Source organism: Procambarus clarkii, chromosome 76 (assembly GCF_040958095.1).
Source record: "Procambarus clarkii isolate CNS0578487 chromosome 76, FALCON_Pclarkii_2.0, whole genome shotgun sequence".
In the NCBI taxonomy this organism is placed as follows: Eukaryota; Metazoa; Arthropoda; class Malacostraca; order Decapoda; family Cambaridae; genus Procambarus; species Procambarus clarkii.
The window spans coordinates 16,963,976-16,972,984 of record NC_091225.1 but is presented as its reverse complement, the minus strand read 5'-3'; positions in this window follow the sequence as shown (position 1 = coordinate 16,972,984).

Sequence of the window (9,009 nt, the reverse complement as noted above, 5' to 3'; positions counted from 1 at the left end):
GCTTAGTTAAATAAATTGTGGGGTTCAGTCCCTGAGCCCATTCTGTGCCTCTGTAACCCTTTCCACTACCACCCACAAGATGGGTATGGGGTGCATAATAAAGGAACTAAACCAACCTGCCTTAACATCTTTATATTATGATAATCACATCAACATATCAGCATTAAGATCAGTGTGAAATTCCTGTTTTGGCCAGAATGTCTACCACTCTGCATGAATGGACTTTGTAATGTTTCTTTTCGGCAGCTTTATTTCCTCAGTTTCTGAACTGGTTTCTTTAGCTTGTATGTTGTGATGAACTATTCCAACATTTACAGTTGTTCTTTCTTGTGAAGATTTAACAAAAAATTGTGTTTGTAAGGGTGATAAAGTTCAGCCCCGGCAGCACCCAGTCTTACTCCATAGTTCCACATTTGTGGGAAGGTATAAGCCTAACTTGTATATATACACTGGCTGCCTGTCCCCTACACAATGAATTATCATTAACTATTATATACAGTATGCCCGGGTAAGGCGAACACAGTACAATTTAGTCACACGAGATTCATAGTTGGGAATTCACTACCAAATTACAATATATAAAAGTATTTTTCGTGTGAAATGCTGTTATTTTATGCATCATTTGTTGTTTTAATAATATTACGGCCATCTCAACAAAGAACAGTACATCCTAAGCAGACGTTATATGATGATATTATCAACAGTAGATAAAAGAAAATTAATTGTTACCTAATACCAGAATAGTATAAAAGATTACCATAAGCTACGGGATTTGTAGATCAGTGTTTAAAGGGAATTCGGAGGTAATAATGATACAGCTAATGCCATCTGTCGGCAAAAGAGAACCCTATTAACTGGCTGGTCAATAGTAGCCATAAGGTACAGCTTACGCCATCTGTTGACATCAAATTACACTTATAACAAATTATCCCACAAAATACTACCAGCGCCATCTCTTTTTTTTCCAACGCACTATAAATAGCCAAACAGCAACCCATAAGGGGGGTTGTTGTGCTCGGGTAGGAAGTTCCAAGCTCCGCCCACAAGTGGTATGGCGTGCATAATAAATGGCATATCATTGGTAGAAACTCTTTGTTGACATTCACACAACAGCCAATCACAGGAAGGGATCAGCTAAATGATCCTTCCACTCAATAAATCATCTTTATTCAGGACAACATCCTTGCTTATGACATTCTTCTTCGACTTTAATCTACCTAAAAAGTAAAGAGTTAAGTATTTAAAAGCGTTAATAAAGTGATAAATAAATACTGCCGGATGTGACGAGTGTTAGAGAAACATGGGCTGGCTACCTAGCTTGTGACGTCATCAGTGGGGGTTGCCTCACACAAATAATATCGGAGATAAAATGCTCTGTTCTCTTATAAAACTCGATTATTCAGTTAGATGGAAATTTCTGTCTTGTACAAAACGAAGATGTTGTGTTTGAAATAAAGATATTGTTGTGCAAAAAGACGTATTTATTAGTTTTCATTTTATTATAGAAAGAGTGTTGCCATTCCCAGCAACAGCCAATCACAGGAAGGTATTTGCTAAAAGTTCATCTCCTTGTTGACGTCCTCGGGAGCGACACACAGATCTAGCTGATGGCTTGCTGTTTCATCTCTTGTATATAAAAAATATGAATATTTCGGTTACTATGATTATTAAAAGTATGAGATATAGCAGTTGTTACACAAAATGGCTAAAGTTTGCCATTAAAAAGAGCTCATAGTTGATTTTGTAATAGAGTTTTATGGAAAGCGTTGTTAGTTTAGTTCATTTATTATGCACCCCATACCCATCTTGTGGGCGGTAGTGGAAAGGGTTACAGAGGCACATAATCGGCTCAGGGACTGAACCCCACAATTTATTTAACTAAGCAAATTACAATCTTGATGAGCTAGTTACAAAATTCAATAGACATCGTCACATTAGGAAAGCCTTTTTATTTATTAAATAGTATAAGGTCAAATTAAAAGAACCTAACTTAATTTGATTTGCTCACGTGGCCCCCCAAAATGAGGTGATTTCATAAAATAATTTTGCCCAAAATTACCATCATAGTGCCGTCGGGATGATGGGCAAATAGCCTCGGCTACCATCATCTTCTGTATGGTCGAGTGGTTAAGGCCTCCTGTACACCAGTTGCATAGTGCTACAGGCAGTATGGGTTCGAGTCACATATGGGGTGTGAGTTTTCAGTTGCATATATGCCTGGGGGCCATTCAGGCCACATTGGGCTACAAATAGCGAATTGGGCTACTTTTGAGAGCCCCGCGCTCCCAAATGTTTAATTTCGCTACTTGCTACTTTTTGGGCTAATTTAAAAGCAAGATGTACTAATTTGGGCTATTAATGTTAAGAATGTACGATTGCGAGTTACATGAAAGTAACTAAGCTATTAATAATTGTAATTATTAATAATTGTAAATATTAATTAATACTAAATAATATTATTTAATAAATTAGTCCCAATTCAATGCAGAGTTTTCTTCCAAGCACAGAAACTTGTAAATATAAATACAAGATAATAGATAGATCGATAAATAAATAGACAACTTTCAAATATTGCACCAAGTAATGGCGAGAGGAAAAAACTAGATAGTATACATTACATTTGAAATTAATAATGGATGAATGGTAATAAATTGGTGTATGTTTGTAAGTATACCAGACAAAGTCTATTTAATGGCAGAATTTAGCCATTTTGTGTAAAAAAATTTATATCTCGTATTATTAATTATAACAGTAATCGAAAAAAAGTCATAGTTTGTATATACAAGAGATGAAACAGCGAGCCATGAGCTAGAGCGATGTGCTGAGTCCATAAGGAGGCGGAGCTTCCAGAAATACCTTCCTGTGCGGGGAATACCAACACTCTTTTATGAATACAATTTTAACTAAGAAATAGGTCCTTGTGCACAACAACAAGGTTGGTGTGAAAAAGAACAACAATTTCTGTTTTGCACCTGACAGAAATCTCCATCTAAGTGAATAATTTACTCGAATAAGAGGACAGAGCAGTGTATCATTATTTGTGTTAAGGCAACCCCCACTGATGACGTCACAAGTTAGGTAGCCAGCCCATTTTTATATAACATCTGTTATATCCTGCAGTATTTAATTATCACTTTATTAACACTTTACATAATTAACACTTCACTTTTTGGGTAAATTAAAGTTAAACAAGAATTCCATAAGCAGGACTGGTGGGCTGAACTAAGATGATTTATTAAGTGGATGGCACCTATAGCTGATCCCTTCCTGTGATTGGCTGTTGTGTGAATGTCAACAAAGAGTTTCTAGGCTGGGATTTATTTCTTATTTATTTATTTATTTATTTATTTATTTATTTATATACGAGAAGGTACATTGGGTTTGTGAGAATACATAGCATAGTATTTACAATCTTGTAAAGCCACTAGTACGCGCAGCGTTTCGAGCAAAAACGGAAAATTTCTCGAACAGTTAACAATAAAATACGCTTTCCAGTTCTTTATTTTTAAAATTAAGACCAGGGATTCTGTCTAACGAAGCTGCAAGCTAAAACACCGTTATCCTATAATGTTCATCTGTAGCTTGACCCTAAATACTCTTTTATTAAGCACATTTATTGTTAGAGTTCATTAGGATTCAACTTTGTTGAAGGCAGAGTTTCCAGCAAATACCTTCCTGTGATTGGCTGTTGCTGGGAATGCCAACGCTTATATGAATAAAATGCAAAATAAGAAATACGTCCTTTTGCTCAACAACCTTGGTGTTGTTGTACAGAAGAATAACAATTTCTGTTTTATACAAGACAGAAATTTCCATCTAACTGAATAATGTAGACCAATAAAGAGGGCGGATCAGGCATTGTATCGCCGATATTATTTGTGTGAGGCAACCCCCACTGATGACGTCACAAGTTAGGTAGCCAGCCCATGTTTCTGTAACACTCGTTACATCCGGCAGTATTTAATTATCACTTTATTAACACTTTAAATAATTAACACTTCACTTTTTGGGTAAATTAAAGTTAAAGCAGAATTCCATAAGCAGGACTGGTGTGCTGAATAAAGATGATTTATTAAGTGGATGGAGCCTTTAGCTGATCCCTTCCTGTGATTGGCTGTTGTGTGAATGTCAACACAGAATATCTACCAATGATATGCCATTTATTATGCACCCCATACCACTTGTGGGCGGAGCTTGGAACCTCCTACCCGAGCACAACAACCCGCCTTATGGGTTGCTGTTTGGCTATTTATAGTGCGTTGGAAAAAAAAGAGATGTCGCTGGTAGTATTTTGTGGGGTAATTTGTTATAAGTGTAATTTGATGTCAACAGATGGCGTAAGCTGTACCTTATTGGCTACTATTGACCAGCCAGTTAATAGTGTTCTCTTCTGCCGACAGATGGCATCAGCTGTATCATTATTACCTCCGAATTCCCTTTAAATACTGATCTACAAATCCCGTAGCTTATGATAAGGTTTTATACCATTTATGATAAGTATTAGATAACTGGAGTTCCGCAATTACTTTTATTTATCAACAGTTCAGGATATCATCATATAATGTCTGGTTAGGACGTACTGCTCTCGATTGATGAAGCTTAAGCCACCCAAGAGGTGGCACGGGCATGAATAACCCGTAAATACTGCTCTGGTAATATTATTCAGGGGGGTGGGGGAACTATGAAGTGAAAGCGCCAAGCCCTTACGACTATATAGCACTGGGACGGGATCAGGATAATGCACGGGAGACATCTCCCGTCACGCAGGGTGCAGTCGCACCCCCATAGATCTCCAGTATCAGCTCTTGATACTGGTAATGGCTCAAAAGGGCCGCCACTTACGGGCTATTCATGCCCGTGCCACCTTTTAGGTGGCTTAATCTTTATCAATCAATCAATCAGGATAATGATTTGGGATGGAACAGGGGAAAGGAATGGTGCCCAACCTCTTGGGCAGTCGGGGATTGAACGCGGACCTGTAGGAAACGAGACCGTCGCTCTACCGTCCAGCCCAAGTGGTTAAGCGTAATATTATTAAAACAACAATTTATGCGTATAATAACAGCATTTCACACTAAAAACACTTGGATATATCGAAATTTGGTAGTGAATTCCAATCTAGGAATCTCCTATGACTAAACTGTACTTTTTAATCATTTTTATGTACTTACTACTTATTAAATTATTAAGTACTTACTATAATAATTAATTAAATTATTTTATTTAATATTTAAATTAAATGATAAAATATTAGGTAATAATAAATCATTGTGTAGGAGGACAGGCAGCCAGTGTATATATACATGTTAGGCTTATACCAAGGTCCTATAAAGGTGCCAAATTGAAGATTGGGTGCTGCCAAGTTCAAGAACTTGAACTGAACTTGAACCAGCAGCGAACACAAGCCAGCGCATATGTATATAGGAAAGGGTTCGTATATATATATATATATATATATATATATATATATATATATATATATATATATATATATATATATATATATATATATATATATATATGTCGTACCTAATAGCCAGAACGCACTTCTCAGCCAACTATGCAAGGCCCGATTTGTCTAATAAGCCAAGTTTTCATGAATTAATTGTTTTTCGACTACCTAACCTACCTAACCTAACCTAACCTAACTTTTTCGGCTACCTAACCTAACCTAACCTATAAAGATAGGTTAGGTTAGGTTAGGTAGGGTTGGTTAGGTTCGGTCATATATCTACGTTAATTTTAACTCCAATAAAAAACAATTGACCTCATACATAATGAAATGGGTAGCTTTATCATTTCATAAGAAAAAAATTAAAGAAAATATGTTAATTCATGAAAACTTGGCTTATTAGGCGAATCGGGCCTTGCATAGTAGGCTGAGAAGTGCGTTCTGGCTACTAGGTACGACATATATATATATATATATATATATATATATATATATATATTGATTTTTTGCCGCCAGAGGTGGATAGTTCATTAAGCATCCCCTATTCAACCAGTGAGTGGTAGTTTATTGTGCACCCCGAACCCCAACCAGTTATGTAAGCGGACCCCGACCAGTTGTGTAACTGCAAGCCTAGCATGAACGAACCTAGCAACCCCTCTTACCTCGGTTTACATTTCCCATATATATATATATATATATATATATATATATATATATATATATATATATATATATATATATATATATATATATATATGTATATATATATATATATATATATATATATATATATATATATATATATATATATATATATATATATATACAGTATATATATATATATATATGTATCAATGCTTACTTAATATTAAAACCTTAATGTAAGACTATTAACAGTTAAAATCTTCTAGTTAACATTCATATAGTTATTAAATGAAGTTGAGTGAAGTGATGGACATAATCCTGACTTCATAAGAACGACGCCCGACAGTGTTTACACTTCGAATCTGAAGGCCCACAAACATGGTCGAACGCACAAAACACTTGACTGTGGCTAGTTTTTGGGTAGACTCCTATTACTTTTACTGTGTGATTGTTGTACTAATATATAATAACATGTATTATGAGTAAACGCTTAACATGTAATATTTATTAATAAAAAAAGTCAGAAGCTACACGCCTGTCTCCACATGTCTTATGTGTTAATTTTGGGCGATGTTGTACTTGTGCGCTAGCTGGCGTTCACAACTGATCTCGCCTGCAAGGGCTAGATTTAGTCAATCTTAATGATAATAATGTGCATATATTTAGGGAAATAAATTTTTGGACCCACTCAGAAATAATAGGCCTCAGAAATAATCGAAACATTATAATAATAATTTTTTGTTGTATTAAAAATATATATAAAACCCCATGGTTACTCTAAATATGAACGCTAGAAAACCTTCAACACCACTGGGAAACTTCGCATCTACTGCAGATACATCGATAATATATTCGTATGTGTGAAAACCCTCCTGGAATTGTAGCGATTGAAGGATCTACTTATCCGCAACTCAGTGCTTACCTATACCCATGAACTAGGCATCAAAGGTACACTCCCTTTCCTCCATGTCTACGTGAGGACCTAAGACAACTTTCACCACAGAAGATTATACTAAACCCACCAACACTGGAATGTGTGTGAATGGTCAGACAGATATAAGAATAGTGTAATAAACGCAATCATATGCCCGAAACGCATTGTGTAATAGTGGCTTTAGGCATTGTATGTACTAGCTCTATCTATATATCGATCCATTAATGTAACATTACTTGTATGTATGTACCCTTCCTGAATAAACATATTTATTTATTTATTTATATTCAGAGCCCTTACTCATTGTCCTGACTGGTATAAAATCTACAAGGAACTGGAGAAAAGCCATCAAGTATTAGGTACATAAATTGAGAGGTCAACACCCATATCAGAAGATATTTAGAAAAAAATGTATAACACACGTTCCATAAAACTATTACAAAATCCACTATGAGCTCTTTTTATTGGCAAACTTAAGCTATTTTGTGTGACAACTGTTATATCTCGTACTTTTAATAATCATAGTAACCGAAATATTCATATTTTTTTTATAAGATGAAACAGCAAGCCATCAGCTAGATCTGTGTGTCGCTCCCGAGGACGTCAACAAGGAGACGAACTTTTAGCAAATACCTTCCTGTGATTGGCTGTTGCTGGGAATGGCAACACTCTTTATATAATTCAATGCAAACTAAGAAATACGTCTTTTTGCACAACAATATCTTTATTTCAATCACAACATCTTCGTTTTGAACAAGACAGAAATTTCCATCTAACTGAATAATCGAGTCCAATAAGAGGACGGAGCATTGTATCGCCAATATTATTTGCGTTAGGCAACCCCCACTGATGACGTCAGCAGCTAGGTAGCCAGTCCATGTTTCTCTAACACTCGTTACATCTTGCAGTATTTAATTATCACTTTATTAATGCTTTTAAATACTTAACCTTTCACTTTTTAGGTAGATTAAAGTTTAAGAAGAATGTCATAAGCAAGGATGCTGAGCTGAATAAAGATGATTTATTAAGTGGATGGAACCTTTGGCTGATCCCTTCCTGTGATTGGCTGTTGTGCGAATGTCAACAAAGAGTTTCTACCAATGATATGCCATTTTATATGCACCCCATACCACTTGTGGGCGGAGCTTGGAACCTCCTACCCGAGCACAACAACCCGCCTTATGGGTTGCTGTTTGGCTATTTATAGTGCGTTGGAAAAAAAAGAGATGGCGTTAGTTGTATTTTGTGAGATAATTTGTTATAAGTGTAATTTGATGTCAACAGATGGCGTAAGCTGTACCTTATTGGCTACTATTGACCAGCCAGTTAATAGTGTTCTCTTTTGCCGTCAGATGGCATCAGCTGTATCATTATTATCACATTAAACAATGATTCTATACGTCCGTTAGCTTATGATAAAGTTTTATACCATAATGAATTAGATAACTAGAGTTCTGCAATTTTATTTTTTTTATATACTGTTAAGGATATGTAAGATAAATGTAAGGTTTGGAGGCTAGGTAATGAAGATAGAGTTACAAGATACGAGCTAGATGGTGTTGAGATTGCGAGATGGTTTATGATTAGAAGTTAAACCAAAAAATCAATTCATAAATATTCAAATTAAAGCAAAAAAGACGCTGGGATTTATTATTCGAAACGTTAGTAATACAAAACGTTTTCTAGTTATTTCTTTTTCAAATTGTTTATTATTGGGAATTGGGATGATTAACGAAGTTGCAAGCTAAGACTTCGTTATCCTACAGTAACTCATCTGTAGCTTGACCCTAGATACTCGTTTATTTAACGAGTTTATTGTTAGATTTCATTAGGAAACCTCTTGTCAATCAAGGAATCACTCTCCAATAGGAACAAAACCCGCTGGGTTGTTCATCCTGTCACTTGTACCCAGACACATGTGGGACTTGCTTAACTGTCTCAAGTGAACAGCTTCTCTAATAAAAAGATTAATATCTGT